This window comes from Gobio gobio (assembly GCF_949357685.1).
Source record: "Gobio gobio genome assembly, chromosome: 16".
Taxonomy (NCBI): Eukaryota; Metazoa; Chordata; class Actinopteri; order Cypriniformes; family Gobionidae; genus Gobio; species Gobio gobio.
This window is the reverse complement of record NC_137109.1, coordinates 59,373-79,801: the sequence shown is the minus strand read 5'-3', so window position 1 is coordinate 79,801 and position 20,429 is coordinate 59,373.

The window sequence follows — 20,429 nt, the reverse complement described above, 5'->3', positions numbered from 1 at the left end:
GGCAGCCGCTCGCGGACTTCTCTCCTCCGCGCTGCCCGAACTCCGCGGCACCGCGATCCCCCTCAGCTGCGAGGGCTCCTCGACAGCATGTCCCTCCTTCCTCCCGGGCTTCGGCACCACTGTAGTAAAACGTTGTTTGTACGGGAAGAAGGAGGCGGGAACCGGCGAACAATCAAAGTATTTAATAAAACATAAACACAAAATAAAATGGCGGCGACAGCCCCTCACGGTCGACTGCCGCCTACACACACACAAACACAAAACGAAAACAAAAAGGCTGCAGCCCCTCGCGGACGACTGCAGCGTGCACATAACAAAAACGTCCAGGCCTGGTCCTCTCTCGTCCCTCACTGTCGTCGCTCCTCCTTTATACTCCCTCACTCCTCCGCAAGGGCCGAGATCGCTGCGGCTCGCAGCTGGCGCTCATCCTCTCTGATGAGCGCCGCCTCGTCCCGCCCTCACGGTCCCTCGGCCTCGCTGCTCGCCACAGTTTTCAAAAGGGATCTAAAGGTTTTGCTCCTAAGCAAGTTTGACTTTCTGTGGAAACAAGGTACGGATATTTACAGACCGGATATTTAAAGAAAGGCAAACCACCTGAAGAATGTGGATCCTATCGCCCTATCTCTTTACTTAATGTAGATTTTAAAATTCTAGCAAAAATTAGCTACTCGACTCGAGCTGGTGCTTCCGACTATTATTAATATAGATCAGACGGGCTTTGTTAAGGGGAGATCGTCATCCCATAATGTTAGACGGTTACTTAATATTATTAACCACTCAAATTTCTGCGCAAAGGGGGGTGTAGTCATTTCATTAGATGCCGAGAAGGCATTCGATAGGGTCGAGTGGCCATATATATTTTCGGTGTTAGATCGTTTTGGCTTGGGGGATACTTTTGCTAAATGGGTCAAGATTTTATATACACTCCCAACTTCCTCTATTGTCACAAACGGTGTCCGATCATCTAAATTTGTCTTATCTCGAGGCACTAGGCAGGGGTGTCCGTTGTCACCATTATTATTTGTAATGGCTATTGAGCCATTAGCGATTGCCATCAGAGAAGACGCTGATATTAAAGGCATCGCTTTAGGGAAAAAGATCCATAAAATCTCACTTTATGCAGACGATGTCTTAATTTATCTAGACTCACCACAGAAATCTGTTACTAAATTAATTGATTGGATCTCTGAATTTGGTGCCTTCTCTGGATATAGGATACATTTTGCAAAATCGGAGGCTATGCCGTTAAACAAAACTCACTCTTTGAGTTTGGAAACCTCCTTGCCGTTTAAGTGGTCTCCCTCTGGGCTGACATATCTAGGTATAAAGATTTCACCTAATTTGGACTGCCTTTACAAATTAAATTTTACCCCGACTATTAAATCTATTATTAATGATCTGGATAGATGGTGCAGTTTACCATTATCATTAATAGGGCGTATCCACCTTGTCAAAATGAACATAGTACCACGTATGTTATACCTCTTCCAGATGCTCCCCATTCTGCTTCCTGGTAAAGCTCTAAGACAGCTACGCGGTTCAATTATATCTTTTATTTGGCGGAAAAAAAGGCCTAGACTCAGGTATAGCTTTCTCTCTCTCCCTAGTATATCTGGAGGGTTGGCAGCTCCCTCATTTGAATTATATCAATTATCTGCTCAATTAAAATATATACTAGAATGGCATCTAGACGACCCAAACTCGACCTGGGTCAGTGCAGAAGCGGCAGGTATTGGTTCTATCCCTCTTCGCAATTTATTATACATGTCATCTACAAAATTGTCTATTTTAATCAAAGGCAACATTATTCTTAATAACATGATTAAAGTGTGGCTGATGGCTCGCAAAACAGAGGGATATGCTACACACCTCTCACCATACACACCTATACACAATAATCCAGATTTCCCACCTGGGTTGAGTGATGGGCTAGCACTCTGGAAAAAACAAGGGATTTGTGTTATAGGTGATGTACTGGAAAACAATAAGTTGATGACCTTTGATCAGATTGTTTTAAAGTATAATATCGATAGGAAGCACTTCTTTACATATAACCAAATACAAAGCTTTGTATCAAAAAAGCTAAAGGACCATCCAGGTGGCCTTGGTCTGTCTACAATAGAAGAACAGCTTAATAAACTCACATCTTCTCGATCAGTACTTGGCCGCTTTTATAATATTCTCTCAAGTTCAAACAAGGATAATTCAGATAAAGTCAGGAGACTATGGGAAACTGATCTTGGGGTAGAAATACACAAAGCGGACTGGGGAATGGTATGTGTAACACATTACTTAGCAGACAATGCATCCTGGGAAATGCAGTTTAAAATACTGCACAGATTACATATCACTCCGGTTCGCAGACACAAAATGAATCCCAATTTATCCAGCCTATGCAATAAATGCAAGATCGCAGAGGGAACCCTTATGCACTGCTTCTGGGGATGTTTTAAGGTTCAGCAATTCTGGGCGGGGGTTTGTCTAGAAGTGGGTAAAATATTTTCCTGTTCTTTTCAATTAGGGCCTAAGATCTGTTTACTGGGACTTACAGAGGAACTCCCTCATGGTTTTAAGGGTGATCATCTCTTGCAAATATTATTATTTTGTGCCCGCAAAAGTATTTTGTTACAATGGATAACTGACATAACCCCATCAGTGGCTCAGTGGATAAATATTGTTAAGGGCTTTATTCCTAATGAAGCCTTTTCCACTGCACTAAGAGGAAAACCCTTTAAATTCTACAGGATCTGGGGCCCCTTTCTAAAATACTTAGGTGTAGATGCGGAACATATGCTATCCTTGGGAATTCAAAATTTAGCTTGGAAGGAGTAGAGGTAATTTTGGGTTGGCTGCTATTCTATTACTAATTCATTATTATCATTTTTATTTATTTATTTTATTTTATTTTATTTATTTATTATTATTTATTTTTATTGATATGCATATGAACAGACTTCCAAGGAAAACAAATAAGGGATTCAGATGGAGGTTTCATGTTTTGCTTGCATGTGTCCTTCCCTTTGTTCTTTTCTATTTATGTTTTGAAAATCCCTGTAATGCCTAAAACTGCAATAAAAAAATAAATAAATAAACGCCACTTTTTCCTCTTTTTAAAAGCCACTGTTAAATGATGTGCTTGTCTGTTTATAACAGCCACCAAGAAAAAGGCTGAAAAAAAAACGGTGGTGGTCCTGCACCCCCACAATATACCCCAGCACAAGAGCTGGCCCTTGGATTGAATTCAAACCAACCCATTGTGGAGGGCATCCCTGGGGGCAGCTCTTCCTTAGACCCAAAGCCAGGTACCAGTAGCAGCAACACCTTCATTACTGGTAGGCTAATTTTTCTTAGTACACTGTAAAATGATTTGTTGCTGCATTACATGAAGTATAATCCAAATGGCTGGTACAGTCATTTCAAACATTTGTGAAAGTGAACACTTCTAAACTTTTAGTTAATATAAAATATGTTGCCATGAATTATTGATCATTTATATTTTTTCCCTCTTTTGTGCAGTTTTGGATAATACACTACTCTTTTACCTGTTCCTAAGCAAGTGGAGCTGAAGCATATGTAGTAAGTTGTGTACTTTTTCTAACTTTTACATCAAAAGGAAAGAAAGTGCAACACTATGCATTACCCATTTATTTCCATTGCACAGGACAGTGAAGAAACCCTCTCAGAGGACTGTCCTTTGGAGGAAGAACCTGTAAGTGCATAAACAACTTTACCCTAATTTGTATATATACTTGTGTACCTATTATTTCTGTCTGCAATGAGTTGCAGGAGTCCACACCTAGAGAAAGGTCTACAGAACAGTCTGCACAAAGAACTGATACAGAGGTGGACAGTGTTGTACTTTTACTTTTGACTTTTGTTGCATAAAGGCATGTTTTGACCTTTTTTTCACAAAATTACACAGGGTGACAGTCGTTCCCTATATAAGCAGCATTTTAAACAAACAATTGAGTATTTTGAGCTGAAAAAGGAGAAATTAAGAGGAGAAATTGAACTCGACAACTTGAAAAAGAGAAAAATTGCACTAGAGATAGACTTGCTTAAAAAGTACCTTCAGAGTAAGTACTAATACACTATTTCACACATAGTAGTACTGCTGACTTTACATAACTATCTCTTATTGCAGGCAAAAGATGACTTGCTGGCTTTTCTTTATAAAGAATCATTTAAATAAAACTCAAGGAACTAAGCATATTTGTCTTGTCTTTTATTACATTCAAAAATGGTGTTCCACAATTCTGTCCCGTGCAGCTCTGCCACTAGGTTGGTCCAAGTGCACTGGCTGGAGGTCATCAGACTGCACCCCCACCACAGCTGATAGTGGAAATGTTATGCAATATGGCACATGCAACACATGCTCAGACTTTTCAGACACTGAAATTTTCCCTTTAGTTGCCCAAAGGTCATTTCAATGCGTGCCCTTGTCCTGGCTAGAGCTGCATTGTAACGGGTTTGTGGTCCAGGGTTTGGCTCAGGGAAGGGCATCATAAAATACTGCCTGCAGGCATAGCCCCTGTCTCCAAGCAGGATCCCATCAAAATCCCCTGTATAATGGATCAATGCAGTTCTGTTAGGCTCAGCATAAGTGTGTGTAATACTGTGAGCTTGAAATGTATATGTTCTTTTACCACGTTCAAATAATGTGCATAAATGTGACTCTCTGAAAAGTCTTGAGTCATGCACTGATCCTGGCCATTTTGCTTCCACATTTGTGACATGGCACATAGAGTCCCACACCATCTAAGAGATTTTAGTCAGTCAACTGCATGCTTTTTGATTCCATTCCTTTTTTTTAAAAAGTAATATATATTAATAATATTATAATATTATAAATTGTAATAGTAACTTACCTGCACATTTGCACTGTGAACCCCCTTTCGGTTCACAAAATTCCCCTCTTTGGGGCCTGGTGGGGCCTTGATGGGGACGTGTGTGCAGTCTATGGCACCAATCACGTTAGGGAAGCCTGAAGGACACATACTGTTAGTCATACTTATTGGCATGGTCATGATTGCATGTCATTAACAATTATAAATGTACCTGCAATAGCAAATAAATTCTGCTTTACAACCTCGGGTCTTAAGTGGCTTGGAAATACCACAAAACCCCCTAAAAACAGCTTGAGCGCCAGGTAAACTTTGCGAATGGCACCACAGACAGCACTTTTTCAGACAGCATGTTCACTGCATATCCAATAGTGTAAAGGAAAGTGCCTCTCGCAAAAAATCTCTGGGCAATGCACACAGTCTGTGCTGTTGTTAAAGCCCGGTTCCTCCGTGTTGAACACTTAATGTGTCACTGCATGAAAAGTGGGATTTTCGTCAGTATGTGGCACTGTAGATTGCCGTGAAACTTCAGGTTTACGACTGTGCACGGCAATTTGCAGGCAACACCGAAAACTGCCGTAAATTGACGGAAATTGACGTAGGCCTTGCTTGCCAGTTGTCCCCCCATGACCCCCCTCCCCTTAATTCTAGGGAAGGCTTTAACATGTAAATGAACATGCTGTGAGCTACACAAATGCAAATCAGAGTATAGCAGCAGGGGGAGTTTTTTCTGGGTTCTGAATTTTTTTAACTAAAACATTTTAAGTTAAATGTACTCGTTTTAGTTCACATTACTAAATTTTTAGGGCAACCAGTTTGCTCCAATTTTTAAAGTAGATTCAACTTGTCCGGGCTAACAGAGTAGATTAATTACTCTGTATGTCATTAGCAATAACCAATGTTGTGTAAAAAAAAATACACACAAATTAAAAAGTTACGGTGTTATGCCTATATGTAATTGAAGCACTTTTGCCACACCCATTAACTTAAATAAAGTGAAAATAAATATAATAGGTTTTTCTGGAGCTGGTGGTCAGAAACCTCAATGAGGTTGAAGAATATAAGGATAAATTAAGCCCCTCTGTGGACTGATTTCCGGACTCTTGTGATTCTCTATCTCTCTCTCTCTCACACACACACACACACACAATCACACGCACTCACACTCACACACACACACACACTTTCATTTTCTTGTTAATTTAATACATTTCTTAAAATCAGTTTGTTGTTAGACTCCCTTCTTTGTAAACTGTCATAAACTGACAATATCAAGACAATCAATCCTAATCCCATCAAATTTGTGAGCGAGAACTGTAGTCTGTAAATGCATGTGGTCCGTAATACATTTTCCATTCTGTCCAGGAAAATTTATGAATACAGAGTTTTCATTAATTCTGGAAAACATCCTTATAACAATGACCTTGCATGTGATTGGAGGAGCCCGACGAGCTTCTCGCCCTCCTCCAATCACGTGCGAGGTCATGGCCATGACGCGTACAAAACGTGAAGACGAGCTTTAAACAGACGTGTTTTGGACTTTTTTTACACTTTTTATACATTTCCTGTGTTTTTGCTGCTTTGCTTTTTCGTGATCAACAATGACAGGACGCCGTCTCGCCTTCAGCTCCCCTTCAACTCCTCTGCATGGACGCAGCTAACTTTTTCGACTAATTTTCAGCTGTCCGGCGTCTTCACAACTCTGAGGCAAACTGCAGGCGCTATGAACCAGAGCATGGGTAATGTAACGTTACGATTGAAAGAATATGCTTTTATTCAGCTGTATAAGGAAATGGATGCGTTAATAGATCCGAGCTTAAAACTGCACATTGTTTACACAGACTATCCTCACCTCATAACGAAGCCGTGAGCTCTTATCTGCTTGGAGCGATTTCCGCAGGTCCAGATTTAACCGCTGATCACGACGACATTGTGTGTAAGTATAACTTCTAATGTTTTTCTCATTCCTTGTTTAATTTTACTGTGACTGTTTTTATTAATACCAGTCTCATGTAATTGTTTTCCAGCTGCCTGTAAGACGTATTATGAATCGACACCCCGCAGCTTCAGATACAAACAACCTGAACTTACATCGCAGGCGGAAACTGCGAGGAGTTTAGCTCGGAGTCGATCAAGAAGAAAAAGGGTAAGATTTATTATATTAGATCCGTTTTTTGTCAATGTGAGTATTTTTCAGGTTGCTTATTGTCTTTATGGATTGTATTACAGTTGCTGGAAGCGAGACGAAGTGTGCTGGCTGAGGATGAGATGGACTGGAAGTGCGCGACCATTGAACTCATATCTGATGAGGAAGACGGCATTGTTGACGCGGTTTCTGGATGGATTGTGCGATCACCGAGCTCGCCGAACTCTGTGCCACTTTGCAATCCAGATTAGAGGCGATACCGAAATACAGGGCAACTCACCATATACGCCTGTGTTTCCCGAATGTGTTGGGCACTTCTTTTTGACGTTTTTGGAGGGCAACATAAGAGACATTACTGCTGCACTGTACATAGTTGTGTGTTTATAAATGAAGCTCTTTCTTTGAATAAACGGCACGGTCCGGGCAAATTTTCCCATATATTCCTTGATGGTATGAATAGTGTAGTTCATAGCACAATAACATTAATATAAAACATAAATTATTACAACATAAATTATATATTTATTATTATTATTATTGGGGTTTACATTTATAATGAGCCAGGGGGACCAATAATGATTGGTTTGCAGTGATCTGCCAACCAATCACAAGGGATTTTTCTTGTTTAAAAGTAGTGGCTTCAGCCAATACTGAGTGAGTAAATTCAAGTCTGAGTTTTTTGTGTTTTTTTAGAAAGTTAATTGCTTTCTTTAAACTGAATTTCGTTTTGTATAAATTGTATCTTAATTTTAATCAATGTTTTTAATTTATTTGATATAATATAACAGACTGGTATAATAAATATATTGGTATATTTGATACCAATATAGCAGACAATAGCCTTAGCGCTGGCTCATGCATTTCACGTGTTTCTGACTGAAGCTCGAAACGATATTTGATGATATTTTTTTAGCTCTTCTTTCAAAAACATTTCTGAATGAAATCTTGTTTCTTTTTTTGGCAGGTAATTTAGCTTGCTTTAAGTAAAAACTTTAAGTAAAAAACATTTAGATTTTTCCCCCAGAAAACTTTTTTGTACTGTTACTGTACTTATCTAGTAAACCAAAATCTAGTAAGCCTACCTAAAGCTCATAATTATGCAGCTCATTATTATGCAGGTATTTGTTTCTCAGGAGTGATCACATTATTATTCATGGGCCGTTCACGCCTACTCGCATAAGGCCTGAGTAAAGAAAAAGTGTTTTACAAAATGTAAATGAATATATTGTTTTATATGAATGAGTAGGCTCAATGATTCTCACATCATTTTGAAGCAAAAACTCACCAAATAATCAAAGGGCTTGTGAACACATATCTATTGTGTGTTTTGAAGCCTTACATTTTAAAACTAATTTTTTTATTTTTTTCAAAAATTATGCATAAACATTATTCTCTCAAAAATACAAGCATGTATATACATGTTGCTCACATATTCTGGTAGCCCAGTTTGTGCTGAATACAGTGTAATTACACTTTTGCCATTAATGTGTTTATAAGCAACTGAAAAATGCACAAATTTCAGAGCATGTCAAAACTTCTAAAGGGCCCCAAAACAGCTCAGACTCCAGAGGGTTAATCATCGTCTGGTATCGTTTAAAGCCCTTGAAGCTGCACTGAAACTGTCATTTGGACCTTGAACCGTTTGGAGCCCATTGAAGTCCATTATATGGAGAAAATTCCTGGAAAGTTTTCATTAAAAAAACGTAATTTCTTTTCGACTGCAGAAAGAAAGACATGGACATATTGGATGACATGGGGGTGAGTAAATTATCAGCAAAAGTTTATTTAAAAGTGAACTAATCCTTTAACATGGACGTTTATTCCTCTTTTGACTTGAATTATTCCAGGTGAAAGTCAAGGAGGTGACGTTTGTGTCTACATTAATAACAAGAGCTGCAGTTCAGTCATTGAAGGGAGAACTTGTGTGGCCACAATATTGAACTGCTTTCTTATTTGCCTGGTGAATTCCCTCAAATGATGGTCACGGTGGTGTATATTCACCCAAAAGCCAAACGGCTATGGTGAAGGAGACTGTTGAACGGATAGTTTTTAAGCCCCTGAAGGGTTTGAAGCGCTGCTCTTTCAAACACACTTCAACCATATGTTAAATACAACTGATGTTGTGTTTTTCACTGTCCAGTCTTTAGCTAGCAGTCTGAACACAGCCTACGAAAATTCACAGTTTCATCGACTTTAACCTGAAAACTGAAATTCAGAGAGAGAGAGATAATTTTTCTACCAAAAACGAGGAGTCAGACAAGGTTGTTGTAAACAGCCAGTGGACAAAACTAAAGTCAGAAATATTCTGATCTCGTATTTATTTAATTTACTTAATTATTTTCTTGATTATAAAATGTTTTCATATATTTTTTACTGATTGATTTATTGGGTTCAGAGAGAGAGAGAGAGAGAGAGAGAGAGAGAGAGAGAGAGAGAGAGAGAGAGAGAGAGAGAGAGAGAGAGAGAGAGAGAGAGAGAGAGAGAGAGAGAGAGAGAGAGAGAGAGAGAGAGAGAGAGAGAGAGAGAGAGAGAGAGAGAGAGAGAGAGAGAGAGAGAGAGAGAGGGTTAGTAAAGGAGCTGATCCCTCACTGAAGGCCTGATTACTCTCTGCTCCTCCCACTCATCCTCCTCCTCCAATCAGAATGCTGGAAGACTCATTGATCACAGCTGAACTGGAGTACAGAAGCTTTGAAAAGCTCTTGTGGTGAGTCAGTGTCTGTCTGACGCTTGCTCAGATCTCTATCTCTCTCTCATTTTCCTCCCTGCGGTATGGTAATATAATGTTTCCTCCTTTCAGCTCCAGTCTCTTCTGGGCTGTTTGTTGGGTTGGGTTTTTATCAGTTTGGGTCTCTATGTTGGGCTCATTATGGGGGAAACCTTTGACACAACCATTTTGAGTCTCTTACCCTTTAGCTCGTGAGTTTTTGTCGAGCTAACAATCTACATGAAGAAAAGTTTGGCCTCAGACTAAAACAAAAAGAAAAATGTATTTTGGCACATGCACCTGAGGAACAGTCCTTAATCAGTGCGGGCAGGTGTTTGACATCAGTGAGAGACGTTAGAAAAGCTCCACTTGTTTCTGACTGGAAAAGAAAAGAGTCTGAGAGTGTGATGGAGGAATGAGAGTCAATGTGTGTTTGAAAAAAGAGAAGATGAATGAAAGAAAAGCGTCTGAAAGATGCTATTATTTTGAGGGCTCTCCTTAGTTTCTTTTGTGGATTCAGTAGAGCTGTGTATCTTGATGTTTTGATGAAGTTCAGACTTTCATCACACACGTTTTCCAATATAAGAGACTCCAGCGTGACTGTGATCAACACTGATCCCAGATCATTGAGCAGCTCTCCTCACATTTCTGCCTGTTGGGATTACTATTCATATACTATATATTATTAAAGTCAAAAGTCATATTCGATGTTTGAGACATCAGCCAAGAAACAGTTCCAGGCAGTAAAAGTAGATTTAATTAAGAAACCAGAACAAACACAGTAACTTGAGCAAGAGCAGGAGCATCAACTTTTGACCAAGCAAAGGTTTTCTGAAAAAGCAGCACAATTCATTCATGAAATCAGAATAAACAGACACACGGACAGGGACATGATCCTTATTCTGGGAAGAATGATTGTTTGGATCCCAGGTGTCTGTCCATTTCATCCCACTGCAAATCAGTAAAAGAAACGCACATCATTTGATCAGATACCCATTTACAGAACAGGCTGTGACATGCAAGGGTTACACACACAATGGCTTTCTGAAGGGCAAACACATCTTTGTGCTCAGTGAAGAAATGTGAAGACAAATGAAATGTTTTAGGCCATCAAAATGAATGTTTATTATAATACATGTAACACACACAAAAGCTTGCCTTTGCCAACAGGTTTAGCTCATGTGAATCATTATTGTAGTGGCCCTTATACAGGTTATATGTGATCCATCCCATCCTGAACACGCTTCCATCTGACTCTGAGCTCTTCAACAGCCTTTAAGAGACACAAGTAACATTCACATTAACATGTCTTCAATGACACTGAAATAAACTCCTGTTCTACTCTGTAGTTCTCATTAGGCAAGGCAAGGCAAGTTTATTTGTAGAGCACATTTCATACACCGTGGCAATTCAAAGTGCTTTACACAGAAATTAAGTTAAAATAGTTATAAGTGAATAAAATAAAAATATATATAGTATAATAGTTATAATAGGAATTAAAAGGAAATAAAAATAAAGATAAAGTATAATTAAAAAATAAAAATAAAACAGGGTTAAAATGAAACATAATTAAAGTGCAAGCAGTTCGGACAAAGCACAGAGCTCATTGAGTAAATGCATAAGATAAGGTGCAATCAGTCTGACGTACAGTGGCACAGTGCTCATTCAGTAAATGCACAGCTGAACAGATGTGTTTTGAGTCTGGATTTGAAAGTGGCTACTGTTGGAGCACATCTGATCTGTTCAGGAAGCTGGTTCCAGCTACGGCTGGCATAATAGCTAAACGTAGACTCTCCTTGCTTTGAGTGAACCCTTGGTATTTCTAATTGACTTGATCCTGATGATCTGAGTGATCTGTTGGGTTTGTATTTAATCAGCATATCTGCAATGTATTGAGGTCCTAGGTCATTTAGTGATTTATATACAAGTAATAGTACTTTAAAATCGATCCTAAATGTAACTGGAAGCCAGTGTAAAGACCTGAGGACTGGTGTGATATGGTCATATTTTCTGGTTCTGGTCAGTATCCTGGCAGCAGCGTTCTGTATGAGCTGCAGCTTTCTAATGGTCTTTTTGGGAAGGCCAGTGAGAAGACCATTACAATAATCCACCCTGCTGGTAATAAAAGCATGAACGAGTTTCTCTAAGTCTTGCCTGGAAATAAAGCTTGTAATTCTTGATATATTTTTCAGATGATAGTAAGCTGATTTAGTTATTGCTTTGACATGACTACTGAAACTCAGGTCTAACTCCAAAATCACACCAAGATTCCTGACTTGATTTTTTGATTTTAGACCTTTAGCCTCAATATATGCATTCACCTTGAGAGTTTCATCTTTGGTTCCTAATGTAGTGATTTCAGTTTTGTCTTTGTTTAACTGAAGAAAGTTTTGGCACATCCAACTGTTAACTTCATCAATGCATTTACATAGAGAGTCAATGGGGCTGTAGTCATTTGGTGATAGGGCTAAGTAGATCTGGGTGTCGTCAGCATAGCTGTGGTAAGCCATTTTGTTATTTTTCATTATTTGGCTGAGTGGCAGCATATACAGGTTGAATAGGAGTGGTGCAAGAATTGACCCTTGTGGGACTCCGCATGTCATGGATGTCCACTCAGACTTATGGTCACCTATACTCACATAATAACCTCTCCCTTCTAAGTATGACCTGAACCATTTGAGGACCATTCCAGAAAGCCCAACCCAATTTTCTAGCCTGTCAAGAAGTATGTTGTGGTCAACAGTGTCGAATGCGGCACTGAGGTCCAGTAGTACCAGAATCGACGTTTTGCCTGTATCTGTATTGAGGCGAATATCATTTATAATCTTTATGAGCGCTGTCTCTGTGCTGTGATTTGGTCGGAAACCAGATTGAAAATTGTCAAAGTATCCGTTTGAGTTCAAGAATTTGTTCAGCTGACTGAAAACAACTTTTTCAATGATCTTGCCAATGAAGGGGAGATTTGAGATTGGTCTGTAGTTGCTCAATATGGAGTTATTCAGATTTCTCTTTTTAAGGAGAGGCTTTACTACTGCAGTTTTAAGGGAGTTTGGTAAAGTCCCAGAAAGAAGTGAGGAGTTTACCACTTCTAGGAGATCTGCTTCTAAACAGTTAAACACACTTTTGAAAAAAGAAGTGGGGAGTGTGTCAAGGGCGCAGGTTGATGTTTTAAGGTGCTGTACCGTTTCTTCTAAAATTTTACCATCAATTGCTTCAAAATCAGTCATAATAATTTTCTGAGGTTGTGGTTTGATCTGACTCACCTCAGAGCAACTCAAGGATGTGCTGATCGCATTTCTGATATTAATGATTTTCTCGGAGAAGAAGAAAGCAAACTCACTGCATTTGCTGTCTGAGAGCATTTCACTGGGAATGTGACTCGGGGGGGTTGTTAGTCTCTCAACAGTAGCAAAAAGAGTGCGTGTGTTGTTTATGTTTCTATTTATAATATTTGAAAAGAAGGTCTGTCTAGCTTTGCCTAGTTCCACATTGAAAGCACGAAGACTAACCCAGTTTTTATAAATGTTTTCTACAAGTTTTGTCTTTCGCCACATGCGTTCAGATTTCCTGCATTGTCTTTTCATTAATTGCACTGCTGTTGAGTTTCTCCAAGGTGCTTTTTGTTTGCCCCTCTTTTTTCTGACTTTCACAGGAGCAATATCATCAATTACACTCTTAACTTTTGAGTTAAAAGAGTCAAGGAGAAAATCAACAGAGTCTGCAGATATGCTTGGTGTTAGAGATATAGCCTTCATAAACAGCACACTAGTGTTCTTATTTAAGCATCTCTTTTTGACAGAGACAGATCTAGTTTCAATGGCAGGAGAGATTGATATATCAAAGAAAATACAGAAATGATCAGACAGTGCTACATCCTTAATAACTATCGATGAAATGTTTAGCCCCTTACTGATAAGTAAATCTAGAGTGTGTCCACGATCATGTGTGGGTCCGTGTACATGTTGTGTCAAATCAAAAGTGTTAAGAACAGTCATGAGATCTTTTGTTGTACTGGATTCAGCATTGTCAATGTGAATGTTAAAATCCCCAGCAATAGCAAAACCGTCATACTCAGATGAGATTGCTGATAACAGCTCTGTAAAGTCATCAATAAAGGCCGGAGAATATTTCGGAGGCCTATAAATAATGATAAGCAGGATGCGTGGTGCACCTTTTAGCACAATGCCCAGATATTCTAGAGACAAATAATCACCGAATGATACTTGCTTACATTGATAAACATCTTTAAATAGAGCTGCGACCCCCCCCCCCCCCTTCTGACTGGTCTGCAGACACTCATAAAAGTAAAGTTAGGAGGGGCTGTTTCATTGAGGACTGTAGCTGTCTTCTAGCCACGTTTCATTTAGAAGCAAAAAATCTAGGTTGTTTGTGGATAAAGTCGTTGACTAGAAATGATTTGTTTTTAAGTGAACGGATGTTTAAAAGTGCTAACTTAACAGTATTAATTTCAATTTTTTCCCCCACAGTAATCTTAGTTTGATAAGTAACAGGCAGCAGATTAGATGGGTTTGCCATACGGCCTGAGAAAGCCTTGGACTTTCTATCACGTAACAGAACAGAAATAGAGAAAGAAGCAGGCACACTGGATTCACGCATGTTGTTAAATCTCTTTAAAACATTAAAACTCATGTGCAACACCTGCTGGATCACAGATCCACTTTCTGTGTTTGCCTCCTGTCCTCATAATTATTGTGGAGGAACGTCTGTAAAAACCACACACACTATAAATATTCACTGACGTTTGAGGTGAGAAGTAAATCTGGATTAAAACTGAAGTAATGCATTGACTTTAATAAAGTTGAGAAGAGAATTTTGTTCAAGCTTAAATAAAACGTAATGTTATGCAGTTTCAGAAGTGGAAAAAGGGGTCACTCCTGCTCCATCTGAAAATTAAACTGAATCAGAAAGAGACTCGTATCATAGGACGAGCTGAAACTCTGAACTACACCAGTCACCTTGTTGTAAGCACTTGGGACTTGGACTCATTAAAAATCGCCGGCAAGCATAACCCTTGTCTCCAACCAACAAGCCATCAAACATCCCTGTCAATAAGCATAAAATAAACAATATAAGTAAATACAATATAGTTCAATTTGAAGTATGTGGTGAAAACGGTGACGCCATTGCTACAAACTCTAAAGATTAAACGGTGTCATATTTATGTCACTTTACTCACTGCTGATTGGTCCAGTTTGGGTTTGTGATCTCTAACCCAGAATAAAACCTGCTCTCAAGCAGGTTAGCCATGTGGCGCAAGATACCATGGCAACGAACACTGCTAAAAAACAATTCTCCGTCATAAGCCCCAAAAACCAGAGTTTGCTCAAACTAACCACAAACTTACCTGGGTTAAAACCTAAACCGGATTTTTGCAAAAGGCCACTGGTGGTTTTAAACCACTCGAGCAACAAGACAAAGAGAATGTGTCAGAATCGAGTTTGTCGAGTATCCCCATAAGAGCAGTCTTAAATTACTTAAATAACTCTTAAATGATCATAAAGAGTTGTGAGGAAATGAGATGAGTTCCGCATCATGTGCAGATCTTAAAGTGACAGTAACCCCTTAAGGCTCAGTTATTCTCCAGTTTGGATGCGTACACGGACCGCTGCGGACAGCACAGACGCGGACTACTTTTATTTACACCCTCTTTGTTGAATCTCCTTCTCCTTGAAACAATCTATATTGTAAAAAGCACTATATACATGAGTGACTTGACTCCCTCGCTGCCCTCTTGTTGCTCCTGGAGCCCTCCTCAAACACTTCCTGTCCACTCTGGAGCCGTACTGTGAACTTGCTTACATAGACCTCATGCCACCCGTTTGCCATCCTATAAATAATTTTCTAGATCCGTCCCTGCTGTCATCACACTCTTTCTGTGGTTTCATTGCTTCTCTCACCCTCTCTGACAGTGTTCCTCTTTTCTGGATCTTCTCCAGAGCCGCTCGGGCCGCTGCCTCCCTCGCCAACTTCTTGCCTAACCCGGAGCCCTCCGGGAACTCCTCCTCTACGATACGGACCCGTGCAGTCAAGTCAACTTTATTTATATAGCACTTTTTACAATGCAGATTGAGCATCACTAGATCCATCTCAAGATCTAGAAAGATGAGGAAGAAGGAGAAAGACGGTCACAGCAGATCCTCCAGACCTCATGAAGATTGTAGTGATGTATGGTTTTAAATATATAATGCGTATTTAAGTCGTCCCCTCTTGGCTCGAAGAAGATGAAAAGAGAGCAGTTAACTCCAGTCCAAGAAGCCATAATGGCGAGATTGCAGAAGTACGACGAGGGCAAGGAACTTGAGGATGAAGATATGTGCTTTGGCAAGATGGTGGGGAAGAGGCTGAGCAAACTGTCCACAAGAAGCATGGCCCACGCGTGTTTGGAAATTTTGCACGTCTTGTTTAAGTGGCAGAAGGAGGACTGTGACTCTTGATAAAAATACACTGTACCTGTTTGGTTTTTTTACTTGTGCACTAACGTTTCTACTATGCACAACATATGCACATATCACACCTTAAGCAAAGACTGTATGATTACATAGTTTTATGTAACCAATTTGCTTAAAGGTGACATGACTGTTTGCATGGATACACATGTATATCTGTTCTGAATCGCCATGTTTGCACGTAACATTTGCACTACAGAAAGCTCTGGTTTATGTACGTAGTTTTATAAAAAGTTTTTATTTAGTGTATAATTATTTGGATACTTTAAATTATTTGTAAAATATTTTGCAGATTTAATATTTATACAATAATACAAGCACACTTACACAAAGAACTGCTTTTGTCTCATTTGTTACAGGGTGTTCATATGTACAGAAGGATGGCAATTGTGTATGTATATAAAAGAACATTAAAGATAGTAAAGACAATATTTTAGGCACCGAGCAGTCAACATTTAGCAAATTTACTTCTGGTCTCATGTTGTAATGTGCTTTGAATATGTTGTTGACTACTGTATAAATATATGCATACTTTATATTTGTACGATGCTGTGCAGATTTTATCTTAAGACAACATTTTAGTCACTGAGCAGTCCGCATTGTGCTATTTATTTCTTGACTCATTTTGTAATGTGTTTGGCATTTCGTTCTGTTTGATTACTGTCCTTCAACATTGAGCTGTCCTCTTCTGACGACTCTGTCCTGCCATGGCAGAGAGCCTTGGGGTGTCTGAAAGAAGGTTGCCAGGTTCTTCCTCGTCAGAAGTGCGGCTCGTGTTGCTCGAGCAGCAGAGAGGTGCCTTGAATCTTGAAGGTTGTTGTCGCCATCCATGATCCGTCTCCACTCCCCCAGAATTACATCTCTGTTTGTGTTGGTGCTGTCTGTGTTGTTTAGGGGAATGTACCTGGAGTTGCAGGGATTTGCAGCATCTTTGTGTGCCAAGAAATTGTGCAAAGCCACACAGGCCTTCACAATGTGCACAGTGTTCGTTACACTGCAATCTATTGGACCCTCCACCGAGACGGCAATATGCCAAAAGCATTCTCAATTATTCTTCTTGCTCAGCAATGGCGGTAATTGTACACCTGCTATTCCAGGGTGAGGCTGGATAACAATAAAAACTGAGTTTTTCATTTAAAACATCACATACATGTCATTATGTTCATATTTCAAAATGTTTGTTTTACCAAAACTTACCAGGATAAGGTCGCATCAGATTCACGTGTAGTGGGAGAGGCGTAGGGGCTCAAAATGTCTGTGCCAGAGCAGCTGGAGGTGGCAAGCCCAGGGTTCCATCAAGGACTTTCGATCCAAACTCGCTCTCTTTGAAGATGCCACCATCGCTTTCACGGCCATATGCTCCAATGTCTACCATTGTAAAACGGTAGTGTCCGCCATTAATACAACTGAATATGTGCCTTTTTAATTGAAAAAGTCACTACCAGCGTTTGGAGGGGCTCTGATTTGAACATGCTTACCATCCACGGCACCAACACAAAAAGGAAAGTTCCAAATTCACCAGAAGTCCTGTGCAATGTCCACCCACTGTTCCTGCGATGGGACCGCAACATACTCTGGCTGGAGACACTTCCAAATAGCCTGGCACACCTCAGGAATGATTTTAGACAGTCCGGCTGCCCAGTGTGTAGCTTGCTGCTATGCTATGAAGTGAGGACCCTGTAGCCAAGAAACGCAATGTCACTGCTAACCTTTCCACTGCACCAACTGGAGCTCAATGTGTTGAAGATTGGGAGCGATTCGATGTAACAAATCGTCAAACATGAAAGCCGACATTTGAAAATACTGAAAATGCTTTTCGGTGTCCATCCTCTGCATCTCTTGCACCAAAGTGCTAAATTCCCCATCCACAAGTCTCTTCTGGTTCAGCGGCCGCACACACCATCGTCTTCTCTTCTTCTTCTTAATTTCTTCTTCCAAGACGAGTAAACTTAGAAGCATATCCTTCTCCATCATTTTTGATTCTTCAGTGTTTCTTCCAAACTATGTTGCAATGGTGGATAAATTACAGTTCTTCGCCGATCATGCCCAGCGAAGGTCCTGTTGATGAGAGGACTCAGTGCTGCCCTCCGATGTCTGGTAGAGCATAGAAGAAAAAAAAAGTACTGCGCATGTGTCAAACGCGATCATCCGCGCGCATCCGTGGTGTAGTATACTTTGAAAGACGCGCCGACAGGGCTGCACGCGTGACGCGTCCGGGCGTGGAAAGTGAAGTATACCCGGGGCTATACAGCATTTCAGTTTATCATTCTCCATACTGATGTTCACCTGCGCATTTCCCACATCTTTGTTTTCCTTTACAGATCGCTGCTACGTGTCCATACCGTTGACATTTATAACATCTGATAGATGGTGCTACATATTCTCTTACAATATAGCTCAAAAACCCAACCTTTACTCTAGACGGTAAAATGTCTTCTTGAAAATGCAATAGTACCGATAGGCTATCCCTTTTCACCCTGTTTCTAACAAATGGCAATCGCTTAACTTGAATCCCTTTTACACCCATAATGTTATTCTTTCTCCCTACTTCAGACATTTCTACTGGTACTCCCATATATCACTCCTTTCACCCTCTTTCTCTCCTCCCATCTTCCCCATGATTTTAATCCTAAAGCCTTGTCACACTGTTTTCTGCTTTTGCACAACACTAACAGATTTCCGTCTCATAGTAATTTTGCATGCTCAATGATGCCCAGGTTAGTCTTTTAACTCTTCAGTAAGTTTTAAAAGATTTCGGGAGCCTGGTGTTTCAAGTCAAGTCAATTTTATTTATATAGCGCTTTTAACAATGTAGATTGTTTCAAAGCAGCTTTACAGTGTTAAACAGGAAAATAATGCAGCATAATTTATTCAGCTGTATAGTCATTCTGGAGAAAACGCTGATGTCATCAGTTCATTTCAATTATCATACAGTGACAGTGTGGGCTTTAGATCAATAATTAGATGATTAATATAGTTTATTAATTCGATTTATTTATTTCGATGTTTAGTTGAAAAATTTAGTGTCCCCAACTGAGCACGCCAAGCCAGAAGCAACAGTGGCAAGGAAACTGCTCGGGTTATGTATATAACCCTTGTTCCCTGAGAAGGGGAACGAGCACTGCATCGGGACGACGCTTTGGGGATGCTCCCTTAGCATCAGCGAATCTGAAACCAGAATGCCAACTAGGCCAATCCGATTGGCGTGCGTGATGACGTCATTGTGACGGCATACCCGGAAGTATAAAAGGGGAGCTGGAACGTAATGGCGGTAGTAATTGCTCTGAAGCATGCGCTCCAGGCGCGCCGAGGTGTGGCGTCGGGATGCAGTGCTCGTTCCCCTTCTCAGGGAACAAGGGTTATATACATAACCCGAGCAGTTCCCTTTCGAGGGAACTCGCACTGCATCGGGACGACGCTTTGGGGAACGAGTACCCACTAGGCCACACCGAAGGGTAGCGCCTGCCCTAGTGTGAAGCCGGAAACCGGGCACAGCTAGGACTGGAGCACCCTAGCACCAGGCGTCGTAGGGAGATCCAGGCTATAAAACCTGATAAAAGTGTGTGGGGTAGCCCACCCGGCCGCCTCGCAGATATCCTGCAAGGGGACCCCAGAAAGAAGGGCCACCGAAGAGGCCATGCCTCTGGTGGAATGAGCCCTCACGGCCACAGGTGAAGGCAAACTGCGCACCTGATAGGCCATGGTAATCGCCTGGACAATCCAATTACTGATTGTCTGAGTAGACGCAGGCAATCCCTTCTTAGGTGAGCCAAAACACACCAACAGTTGTTGTGATCTCCTCCACTGTGCAGACTTCGCCAAATAAACTCTGAGCGCCCTAACCGGGCAGAGTAGGTGAAGTCTCCCCTCTTCCGCCGTCACATGAGGCGGAGGATGAAATGCCTGCAGGACCAATGACCTGACCACCCTTGATGGCACCTTAGGCACGTAGCCCGGCCTAGGGTGTAAGATGGCTTTTACTCCTCCCGGGGCAAACTCCAGGCAGGTCGGCGTTACCGCCAAGGCCTGGAGATCTCCCACTCTCCTGAGAGAGGTAATGGCAAGGAGAAAAGCCACCTTAAGGGTCAGATCCTTTGGTCCAGCCGACTCCAATGGTTCGAAGGGGGCCTCAGCCAATCCTTCGAGAACCACTGCCAGGTCCCAGGTTGGAACTCTGGACCGAGCCGCAGGCCTCATCCTCCGAGCCCCACGGAGGAATTGTACAACCAGCTGGTGCCTACCCAGAGGCCCATCACCCAAAGGAGTGT